Source organism: Phodopus roborovskii, unplaced genomic scaffold (assembly GCF_943737965.1).
Source record: "Phodopus roborovskii unplaced genomic scaffold, PHOROB, whole genome shotgun sequence".
NCBI lineage: Eukaryota > Metazoa > Chordata > Mammalia > Rodentia > Cricetidae > Phodopus > Phodopus roborovskii.
In genome coordinates, this window is record NW_026126525.1 from 37,080,937 (window position 1) to 37,094,071 (window position 13,135).

At 33.1% G+C, this 13,135-nt stretch overlaps 1 protein-coding gene across 1 annotated transcript in view; it reads left to right on the forward strand.

The window, feature by feature from the left end:
- Positions 1–13,135, forward strand: part of Cnbd1 (cyclic nucleotide binding domain containing 1) — a 416,492-nt gene that overhangs the window by 304,428 nt on the left and 98,929 nt on the right. The window lies entirely within an intron of this gene.

The following is a 13,135-nucleotide window of genomic DNA, read 5'->3' on the forward strand; positions in this document are numbered from 1 at the left end:
GACAGAGTAGAGTATCAGAATGAGTAGTGAGACCTCACATTACTCTCCTCTCCAACCATGGTGGGGAAAACACCTGGACCATTGTATTAGGAAAAACGTTTCAAGAAATACCACTACTCCAAAGCCCCCTAGAGCTGTGATGGCCGTGAGGTTAATTTCAAATTAGGCTGAAAGAAAGCTCCGACAAGTTTGATTAAGTTAAAAACCTTAGAACATGGCTAAGATATCCTTGGGAGGAGTCACTAGTTAACAGGAAATGAATTTCATCATAGCATTGTACAGAATTTTCCTGATGCTGTACTGTAAGGAAAAAGTATCATGTTAGAAAAGTTGAGGCTTCAAAGCACAGAAATACTATAATAAGCCATTCAGATTTAATAAATTTCCTTTTAGTGTTCATATTTCCAATGTAATTTCTTAAAATATATTTAAACTGTGCTTTAGGTATATTAAATGTCTTGCTTATGAAAATTATTAATATCAACAATATTAACCTTGCAAACAATACTAATAACATCAAATAATACATCATTATTAATAATATCAATAATACTAACACTATCAAAATTATTGATATTAATCTTGAAAAACTACATAGTTCTAAACACTAGACAGCTAGCCAGGGAAGAGATTAATAATATTGAATTGTTATACATGAAGCATTTTACTAACAATCTATGAAAACAAAGATTTTATTCAAATGTATATGTGGAAAACAGGTAGGAAACTAACTTCTAAAAGTGTGAGTTTATCTTTTCTAAATTCACTATAGTTGTAGAGAAATACTTGATAAATGCAAATATTTTGGATTTATCATAGTAGATTTCCTTCTTTATATCCTATGTAGTAAATATTGGTCATAAGCTTACTCTCAATGGCTGTATATAGATAGCAAAGTAATATCTTAGTCTATTATTTTAGTAATAACTCATATGATTAAAAAAATGAAAAGAAACCATGTTTAAGTGGTTTGAAATGATGTAAACAAAATATGATGGAATATGGGAGGGACTATGAATTTATGACTTTAATACATTTAGTTGCTATTAATAATGTTTATCAAATTAAAACATGTATCTAAAATACTTTAATTTCATATTAAAGAACTAAAATGCACTAGAGAAAACACTTTTCAAAGACTTGGGTGTCTTGAAAAAATAATAACATTTGTTGAACTACTGTATTAGACACAGTTATTATATTGAAAAAATAAAAACTAACATTTCCATCCATTTCTAAGTGTATATAAGTTAACATTAATTTATATTGGTTTAGAGGAAATTTATCCTTACCTTAGGTAAGAATGACAAATCTTCCTGTAAATCCCTTCTCAGTACAAACATTCTATGGTTCTTATAAATAAATGGATCTAAGTTAGGAATATATTCCATCAAAATAATCCCATATTTTTATAGTAATGAACAATATATCAAATAAAATAATCACATATGGTACTTCTTGACTTATAACTTATACTGGATTACTATCAGAAAACAAAGCTATAGCTGAAATTAAATAAATAAAAGTGAATGATTTCCAAAGTATACAATGTGTGTTTTGATCTTACTTCAAATATGATTATTAGATGAACTTTGAAGGAGATTTAGTTAATTGTCAAAAGCTTAGTAGATTTAGGACTTATCTTTGGCAATTTCTGACTTTTCAGCTCCTCAAAGCTACCTGCATGCTGGCTTCATACATGAAGGGGCCTGATGACTATGCTCTCTAGGGTTGCTTGTAATTTTGTGCTGTCTTATTCTTTTTCAAAATGTGACTCATAACTAGCTTGCTAACCACTCTGTTCCAATGTATATCATATACATACATAAGGATAATAAATAAACTTGACAAACAATGTTATTATCTTGCTTCTATTGGTAGGTAATCTTCATTTTTTTCCCCAGTATAAGTTGACATGAATGTAACTTGAGAAACTGAAACAACTGTACTATCAATTCACTTCTAAAAGACAAAATATATGAAAGTAATAATGGCACTAAAACTAAATAATATCTAGGTACCCAAAGCTACAAGTGTTTTGTGCATTATATACATGTTTTGAAACTCTGCCTTAAGAACAGATATAGTTCTTGTCTCTGAAATACATGAAAGTTCTGCCATTGGTGTTTTATACATCAATAAGTCCTACAGATGATCAAAGATCTTGGTCCCAAGGATGCATGTTCATACCTCAAGGAACCTTCAGTCTGGGACCTCTTCTTGTTTAGATTTTTTTTGAGAATTTTATTCGTATATACAATTTATATTGATCATATCTACCTCCACCCCTTACCCCCCTTTTCTAACACCTCTGCTGCCTTCTGTGACCATGTCCTACTTCAAACTTTATGTCTTCATTTTATGTTGCTTAATCCACTGAGTAAATTAGAGTATATGCCTTCCAATGGAGCATAGACAATGGAAACTGACCTGTCTTCCCCTGAGAGTCCCACTGGTATCTGTGTGTGCATGGGGAGTTTTTCTCTCTGGTCAATTTCAAATTTTTATCTTCTGTTTTATGGCAGCATTTTGACAATTTAAATTCTTTGTAATCTTTTTGCTTTATCTCTTGTTCTTATCTGTACTATCAGATATGAAAATGTTCTGGTCATCATCCTCTTAGAAATAACCTGTTTCTGATTAATTAGTAAAATTTCAGAAGTTCAAGTTTCAGTATAGTTCAGTCTTCTCATGTCTACCCCTGTGTCAGTCAAAGATGACATTCATTGTCAGAGTGTGTGTCACGGTCTAACTGATCCTCTTTGCTTGTCATTCCTTCTTCCCGATGGTCATAAACATTCATATCCAAATTCATTCATTAAGAGGTTTTTTTTAGACCAATTTAGGTTATGCTACTCTTTCTTCATGCAGATCAGCTTCATTTCCTATCTTAGAAGTTTTTAATCTTTCTGAAAAATAATCAGGGAGCACTTGTTTTAAAATCTTCATGGAATATCATTTATTTATTGCATATCCATTTGCTTATTTTAAAATGCAAAAACCATTTTTACCTTGAAAGTTATTTGAGATCTGTCTTAGGTCAAATTTGGCTCATGTGCTGAAATTTCATAAAACATGTTCTACTTCAGAAGTCATAACACTATTTAGAATTTCTTATCTTATGAGAATTTTCCCACTATGCTTCCCATCTACAATTTTTAAAATTCCTACAAATTTTTCAGTAGACAAATATACACCTAGGATTTGTAGGAATTTGAAAAATTGTAGATGAATGATAATTATGATGGCAGGGTTTTTCTTTAGAAAAAACTATGATTTAATACTTTGCAAAGAAAACAATTGAACCCCATGCTGGTCAGTTAATATAGGTTTTTTTAGCACTTAGTATGATTTTTCAAGGAATTAGTTTTGCCAATCAAGTCCTTTTTTTAACTTCTTTATTGAATCTTTGTAGGTTTTGCATCACACTCCCCAATTCTGTTCACCTCCCTGTCCCCATCTATGTTTCATGCCCCAACAAAAGAAAACAAAGTAAACAAGGAAACAAAAGCAAGAAGAAAAATCTCCCAATAAACAAAAACAGAATAAAACCACACCAGAAACAGAAATATCTGCTTCTTCATCTCTTTTGACTCTCCATCACCTCTTCATCCTTCTTGATGGCAATGGAGACTTTGGTATTTTGTATAGTACACCCTTTTGTATCATCAGCTTGAATGGCAACTGTTCATTGCAATGAGTCATTGGTCTGGTTCAAGGCCTCTGGTTTTCGGTACACCATCCTCACTGGCTCATCTGGGGTATTCTGTGTCAGGAGGTCTTGTGGGTATTGTTCCACATGACCAGTCCCTTCATAAGTCCTTGCTGATCAAATCTTAAGGGACCCTTAAACATACTTTTGTTTCCAAAGTCCTATTGTTATTTTACCTTTTCATTGCAAATTTATATCATTACAAATGATTAGAGAAGATCTCCATCATTGTAATGCATTACCTATTAAGAATTCTGTAAATATACAATGTTTAAACATAATAAAGGTGATTGAAACCCAAATTGGATTTGAGATGCTAAGTAATATAAGTACTTGCATGGGGTTAATAACATTAGGTAAACAGTGTTTGAAAGTCTATAATCACCATGAAATCAGCAATAGTAAAAGAACTGGTAGAATTTAGCAAATATTCACCTTCATTTTTGTTCATTCTATTTAAATCTCACTGTGTAACTTTCTGATTTATAAGATGACAAATCAGATGATAACTGATAAATATAAATCATGAAAATATCCCCACATATTAGCTTTCTTCTCCTGTTCATGTTGTTATATCATTATGTGAGAACCACATGCATGTGATGAATGCTGCAGATTGTACTGATGTGTGGTTTCCTAACATCACCAGTTTGTTTGCCAAGGCAGGAGAAAATTTGAGCTCTCCCCATGGAATCCTCTGTGAAGATCTGGTTGTCAGTGCGAGGTTGGGAGCTTCAGTAGCCACAGTGGAGGGACTGTGGGACAGTTTTTGGTTTTTGTTTTTTCCCCCAATCCCAGTGAAAGGCATGCTGGTCCTGGTCCAAGGCTTAGGGTTTACACCACAGTGAAAAGACTAATCAACAGCAATGAGGTTTCCTTCACTCACTAACTCACTATTATTTTGAGCAGCCTCTTCCACTGTTGGTTTTACTTATTTATTTACTGTGTTCTGTTGAAATCTAATTTCATGACATTCCTGGAGCTCCCCAATACTCATTTAATTAATGTGAAGGGAGTCCATTGTCTGTAACTTAAAATTGAAAGGTATGAGAGGCTTAAACATGTTGTCAAAAAACAACCCCTTTAAAATTTGTCAGAATATAATAATTGACTTTGGTTAATTATATTTTCATTGAACATCCGCTATGTCTGATATGTTATGCTAGTTGTTTTTATGGCAATAAAATGTATCTTAAAATCAAATATTTGAGAAACTACACAGTATTCATTTCTAGGGTTTGCATTTTGATTTCAAAGATTTAGTAGATGAAAGATATGGAATGTAACTTAAAACTGATAAGGTATATTACAAATATCATCCATTAAAATCATGTTTAATAGCTCCTACTATATCCTCTACTACAGTGAATATTAGTTGATTGCTTTTCAAAAGACAGTAACAACAAAATGAAAGTGGGGATTTATTTGTTTGATCATGTTTGGAAAGTAAATGGAAACAATCATCTAGGCTGGAAAAGTAACATGGCATAGTTGGCATATCTTGACTAGAATAGCTGATAAAACAACCCAGTTTATGGGCTGGATAGAGCCTAGTGGTAGAGTCCTTATATAATTTGTCCAAGTCCTTGCATTCATGCTCTACCACTGTAAAAGGAGAGAGATTCATCCAAAAGAACCCAAGCCAGGTGCTTGTTCTTGTCCAAAGAAATTCAATGAAAAGAAAATAATGAATCATTACAAATGTACAATTCATATAATTGGGCATTAGTTCATACATTCTACAAAAATTAAAAATATTTTGATAACTGAAGATACAGAGTAAAAAATTTAAGTGAAAACCGGACTGGTCAATATCAGTGGCATTTGAATATATTGAGGCAACTAACACCAAAATTTTTAGCAATTATTTTATGCAGTACAGAGGCACTAAAGGCAATGATGACTAAGAATAGAGAAATGAATGTGCAAACATTTTAATTACTCAGGTTTGTTGTCTAGAATATAACTTTTTGCATGTTTCCAATGCATCTTAACATCACAGGCTTCAATCTTCATACACAGGAACTTTAAAAATACTATTGTTATTATTATTATTATTATTATTACTATTACTATTATTGTTATTGTTGTTGTTACTAAGACATGATCATGCTATATGGTCCTGGCTGACTGACAGGTTCTTTATAGTTTGGGCTATCTTCAAGCTTAAGATCCCCTGCCTTACCCTCTGGAACACTGAGATCACAGGCATATCTTTGTATGTCTTTCTGTTTTTGTTTTAAATATCAACCCTACTACATTGTGGCTGGGCTGGACAGATGCCAGGGGCTGTGAATAACCATCAACACACTCCAACCACCTACCAGCACAGGCTTTAGACGCACAGGGTTAAATGAACTTGTCTATGCTCTTATCTGCCACCTGCTGAGGTGAAACAAAGGTTTCTTTAGTATTTCCTAGAAATACTTAATTGAAAATTATCCTTGTCTGTGTACTTTGTGAGTTCAATCCATTACTTACATGAGCCTGGAAAGTTGCCAAGTCCAAAGATGAAATTGAATTTTCTGAGTGATTTATACACAGATACTTGAATATTTCATTGTAATTATGAATTCTTCATGTATTTTAAACTCTGAAACTTAAAAAAGATTTTTTCTTTTCTTCCATTGGCCACTACAGTACAAGTTGTTTTTGATGTTGAGGCATCTGAAAATGCCTCTTACAGATGCTGACAGGGACCTATAGAAATGATGACTTATAATGCTCTTTACTTTAAAGTCACATCTGTAAATTTTAAAGTAGAACCTCTTTCAGTGCTTATCCTTACTCTATCATTTTATTCTGAGACAAATCCATTAGTAAGTATGTAATCCATGAAGGAATTACTGTTTCTAGCTTTAACATGCCTTCATAGGCATCTATGTGTTTGTGTGGGACAGAAATCAGTGCCAAGAAGGAAGGGCAATTAACAAGCAACAGGTATTGTCTCATATAACTTGACATTTCAGGCAATCATTCTCAGACATTCCTGGATTCAATAGTCACCTGGATTATATTTCCACCTCCTTTTCCTTCAAGATTCCCTAGGCTATGGTGGATGCAGCTATATGGTCTTAGTCAGCAAATCTAGTGTAAGTCCTTTCTGTTCCAGGAAAATTATGGTATGACTCACTGGTTAAGTGAGAATTATTGTTCATCAATGATAAAACTTTTCTTGAAACACTAGACTACTGAAGAGACACAGTGTATTCTTGAAAAGGATGAAGACAACAGAAAATACATGCTTTGTGAGTGTGATTCTGGTATGAAAAAATTTTATTAATATGTTTATGCATTTATAAGATCAGAAGTGAAAAGACTGACTCCTGTTTAGCTTGAACATGTTCTGTCTCCTAAGTGACTATCCCTTGTTGGTCCTGCTCTAATCTGCATCAGAGCTGTCATTTGGAGATGCCTAAGATTTGAACTGAGTACAAGCTATGTGTTAGGTTTCATTGTTAACAAATAGTCTAAACTTTGCAGAGGAGCAGTGCTTATGATGCTCTTTTGGGTGCTTAAAATATTGCTATTATGGAACAGTAGAAAACAATCCTATCTGAGTATTTCTGGGAGATATGGAAGGATTCCTGCTTAATATTACTTTTATAAGTAATATTTTTGTAGGCTATCATAGATTTACAAAAGCAATAATATATCTTTGTCTTTGTCCTGTCTGTAATCTATATACCTGTCTACAATCACTAGTATTGCTTTTAGTGATATCTGGGAGCTACAATATTTCAAATGCAAATTACTTTCTCCTTGCTTCTTTCCTCCTTAAAGCACTGCACAAACATATTAAGATAAAAATGTCTTCTAATAAAATGGTGCTTTGCTCCATGGCTGTAGTGTACCCAGTTCCTATCTGCACAGCTTCTATGTTCTAGCAGTCATATGACATGATAAACCACAGGATAAGCTCTTTCTCTTCAAATGTTGCCACTTCTGAATCAGTGGTCTTGCTGTACGTTTAGGATCCCAAATATGTTTTTGTAAACTTTCAGGTTAAATGTTTATTGTAAATTAGAATTGAAAATGCTCTGAAATTTAGTGGCTATTTGCTTCATCCACTGAAAGAGGAAATAAAAGTCCTCCAGTAGCAATCTCTTTGCTTTTTCTCTTTCATTTTCTTTGTTCTTATTCATTTTTGTGCACTTTTACAGGAACACAACTCCAGTATCACAGACATTGAGATATATAACTAATAAATAGGACCTGCTGAAGTTGAGAAGCTTCTGTAAGGCAAAGGATACACTCAACAAGACACAACTGCAGCCCACAGAATGGGAAAAGATATTCAGTAACCCTACATCTGACAGAGGGCTGATTTACAAAATATAGAAAGAACTCAAGCTATTAGTCACCAAAACACTAAATAATACAATTAAAAAGAACCGAATAGAGAATTCTCAATAGAGGAATCTAAAATGGCTGAAAGACACTTAAGAAAGTGCTCAACATCCTTAGCCATCAGGGAAAATGCAAATCAAAACAACTTTAGATACCATCTTACTCCTGTCAGAACAGCTAAAATCAAAAGCACTGACAGTTTATGCTGGAGAGGTAGTGGAGAAAGGGAAACACTCCTCCACTGCTGGTGGGAGTACAAACTGATACAGCCACTTTGGAAATCAGTATGACAGTTTCTCAGGAAATTGGGAATCGGTCTACCATAAGATCCAGCAATTCTATTCTTACTCCTATACCCGAAAGATGCACTTTCATGCAACAAGGACATTTATTCAACTATGTTCATGGCAGCATTATTTTTAATAACCAGAACCTGTAATGCTCTCAAACTGAAGAATGGATGGAGAAATTGTGGTACATTTACACAATGGAATACTACTCAGTGGGAAAAAAGAACAACAACAACAACAAAAACCAAAACAATGAAACCTTGAAATCCATAGGCAAATTAATGGAACTAGAAGAAACCATCCTAAGTGAGGGATGAATAGGTTTAAAGAGAAATCTGGCACTAGGGAATTGTACAGTGATTCACAAGGATGATCCCAACTAGGAATCTAAGCAATAGCAGAGAGGCTACATTAAATGCCCTTCCCCAATACAGAGACTGATGACTACCTTAAATGCCATCCTAGAACCTTTACCCAGTAGCTGATGGGAGCAGAAGCAGATAATCACAACTAAGTACTAAGTTGTAGAGAGGGAGGAATGATGAACAAGGGTGTTGAGACCAGGCTGGGAAAACCCAGAGACAGCTGAGTAGAATTAGGGAGAACTCATGGACACCAGTCTGACAGTTTGGGAAACAATATAGGACTGAACCAGGCTCTGGATGGGGGTGTCAGCTGGGAGGCCTGGACAGTCTATGGTGCCTCTGGCAGTGGAACCAGTAGCCTATTTCCCATGGAGAGATAACTCCTTCAGCCTAGATACACTGGGGAAGGCCTAGGGCCTACCCCAAATGACTTGACAGATTTTGATGATCCCTCAAGGAAGTCCCTACCCTCCCTGGGGAGTTGATGGGGGATGGGATGGGGGGGTCAATATGGGGCATGGGAGGATAGGAGAGAGAGGGAAAGGAGATTTATATGTAAAATGGGATTGTTTCTAATTTAAATATAATTTATATAAAAATATCTTATACAAGTAATTTACCTACTATCTCATGCCAATTTTCAAACTTAAAAGATAGAAGTGTTTGGGGTATTTTCTGTGGATATAAGTAGCATTTTGGAATATTCAGAAATTTCAGATAATATCACATAAAAGTACTTTTTTGAAAGATGACAAGTCTTTGATGAGTAGAGAATAGGCAGGTCAAAGATATGGCCCTATTGTTTTCCTTAGATTCCCAGACTTATTGGAATTTTATGAAGATTGTTACCTTTATGTGTTTGTTTGTTAAAAAATATTCACATGATTTGGACCAAAAACTATAGTTATAGCATTTAAGTATCTCAAGTGGCTTTCTTTGAGTTTTAAAAATTACTTTCATTATTTAATGCTTAGCCATGTTAACTGGAGAAATCTCCTTTTATGACGTTTATTTTAACACTAAGTCATTCTTTACACAAAAACCTTGGCAAACTTCTGCATTAAAATACCATTTACTTGACTTTTATTTTAGAAAGAGCACAGTGATACAGAACTTGCCACTTTGGGCACAGATTGCATGAATATTAATCTTAGATTTGTTTGACAAGTATTATGTTAGAAAATAGTGATAGAATTTATATAGAGAAAATTTACAATAAAATAAAATATAAATCATATTTGGGTTTCTATCACAGAATGCATGGCTAGTGTATGAAACATTGATGGTAATTATTCAGGAATTAAATAAAATGATTCTGATTGCATGCTTAATAGCTAGCTACTCACAAGAAGTACCTGGGTCTTTCGTTTGTTCACATATTTTTAAAACAATGAAAATATAATTATAAAGAAAAGATACACTCAAACCCACAAAGTTTCTTCAGTCATGAAGGAGCCCTTATAGAATAGCCCAGTTGCCCACTCAGAATCATGAATGTCATGGAGAAAATCAGTATTATTTTATTCATTCTTCTGAGGCTCAGCATACCTGTCTTTATGTTCTTGTCACTAAACTTTTAAAGTAACTTGTTAAAATTTTTAGTTTTCAATAAATAGAGAAAAACAAATTTAGATAACAACATCAATGAATTTCTAAAGTTTAGCTATCTTTTTTCCTAGTATATACCTTAAGCTTCATTTTCTTTATTAAAATTATATCTTGTCATCAACATGTGAAATGACTATGAAAATATACTGTCATCCATTGTTTTCTATACTAATGACCGTGAATTAAGTAGCAATACAGAAACATCTATCTAATTAATTATTTCTAAATTAATATAAAGATACATTTACTAAGTGAATAGTAAAATTTCAAAGGCATGATGTGAAAGACTGAACACAAACAAGACAGAAATAAAGAAATATACAGAAATGTGACAGATTGAAACAGAATAAGAGGACAAAAAAGGCAACTCCCAAGAGGAAAACAAACAAAAGAGTGTAAATGTTAAAAATCATTGTTATACAATGTTGTCAAAATAAGAAAATAATAATTGTTTTCAGTTTGGACAGGTAAAGTAATTGATTCAACATGTTTCAAAATTGAATTGACAAAAAAGTGATACAGAGTAAAATCTTTCAAAACCATGATATTAATATATTCAGACTATATAAAATTTTGGTGTAATAATTTTATTGTATTGCACTTTACAATTGGAAGTAATTTAAATATCCATCCAAAACATATGGGTAAATTAATTCTGAAAGATCATAGAGTGAGAGGTGATATTCATGAAGAACAATGAGGCAAATTATCTGTGTATGTGTAGAAAGATGGTGAATTCATATCAAAAGTGAATTCATACAAGAATGGGAAAGAAATGAAGTAGTTTTATAAAGTTGCTGTGTCATAAATATAACTGTAGCCATTGATAAACTGAAATAAATTTAGATTTTAATGTATCAGAAGTATACTATATTTCAATACATAACTGAAGGAGTCAAGTCACCTGGGTATAAAGTCTGTTTATGAGGCCTTGTATCTTCTATAACAATCCCAGAAGAATGTACTGTATAGGATTGATATCAGAGCCTCAGTTGAATTTCAGGAAAAAATGTCATTGAACAGGTAGATAAAGCAAGCAATTTAAATCACAATTTAGCATCCTCATTTGAGAAGTACTATGTCCCCACATTTTATTCAAGGCTGAAGTACAAACTCATGATATTTCTGTGAGTTTCAAGAGTCCTAGAGTGAGGAGAATGAGGATAAGCAATGACATTGGAGAAGAAACTCCTTAAATAGTTGAAAGATGTGATAACTAAGTAATAAGATCACAAAAGTAAGATCTTTGTGTTAACAATGGCATGTGCATTCCATGTTCATGGTCTTACATCCAATATCATAGTCTTGATGCCAGTACTAAACCCATTATTTTCTTGTTCTATAGTGTTGCATTTACCTTCTCTAAAAGTCTTGCAGGTTTTCATTTTGCATTTAGGTTCTGAGATGCATCCTGAGAATTTTATGAACAATAGAAGGCTGGTGTTTGAATTCAGTTTATAATCTATGGAAATGAACATTTTCAGTGTTTGGGCATTGCTTTTTAATTTCAAGAAACTTTTACTACTTGTAGAGTCCTTTGTCTGGTTTCTGTCCCATTCTCTTGTTCTGTGTCTTTTCTGGTAACATTACAGCATTTTGAGGAAGGTGCCTTTATAAAAGTCTTGGTTATAAAAATGTCTTTCTTATTCCTTTGCTCTTTCCTTTCAACATTTTTCTGTTGTTCTTATGTCTTTTGCATCTTTCAAAGAAATAACAAATCAGTGTTAGTATCTACAAAATAAGGTAACAGTGGAATTTTAATTAGTTCTGTCCCAACTTCATCTCTCCTTTTTAAATTTTAGCTTTCATTATTAGTTTCAATGAGGCAGTACTGAGTGTGTTGATAATTTAGGAAGAAACTGCCATAATAACATTATTAGATCTTTCAATTTATTGGTGGAAAATACTTCTACACTTATTTAGAACTTCTTTGACATCATTTATTACTTGCACATAATTTTTACATTTATACATATCTTGTAGCTTTGTCATTTGTATATATTTGGTTAGTTTTATAATGAAGTATATTTATTATTTGAAAATTTTATATACATAAATAATATATCTTGACTATTTCCCATTCTCATTGTCCTGGAACTTCTAAACATAATTCCCTTCAAACTTCTTGCCTTTCTTTTGTTGTTATTATGTTTTAACTCACTAAATCCAGTAATAATTGCCCAAATGCTCAATTTTGTGAGGTAAATTGTGAAATGTTAATAAACCAATCAGTTGCCACCTCTTTCCCAACAGAAGATAATGATTTTCACTGCCCTAGAAGCCATCAGTTGCCAATAGCTTGTCATCTAGGGGCGGAGCTTAAGTACCTCTTACCCATAAACCTGTGTTGGAAATTTCAACTGAGTTGATCTTATTTAGATACAAGAACTCATTTGAGTTCATGAACACAATGGTCATATCATATCAAGAAGACAGTTTCAATATTTCCACTTTCCTCCACTCCAGCTTTTACATTCTTTCTGCTCAAACGTCCAAGATATTCCTGAGTCATGGTAGAAGGTGAATAAATTGATGAGGTGTCCCATGTAAGGCTTAGCATTCTAAGTTGCTTATTCTCAGCACTTTGAATAGTAAGGAATTTCTGTATTAGTACTGACTCCACTAAAGTGCAAAACTTCTCTGACTGTAGCTGAGAGCAGAACATGAAGCAAGCAGTTTGACAACATGACTGATAAAATGATAGCAATAGGTTCCCTCTAAGGTCTCTAACCTCTTAAATATAGTATTGTTTTAATTTCAAATCACTAATTGTTGGTATTTTGGAAAATGATTGACTTTTGTGTTTTAAT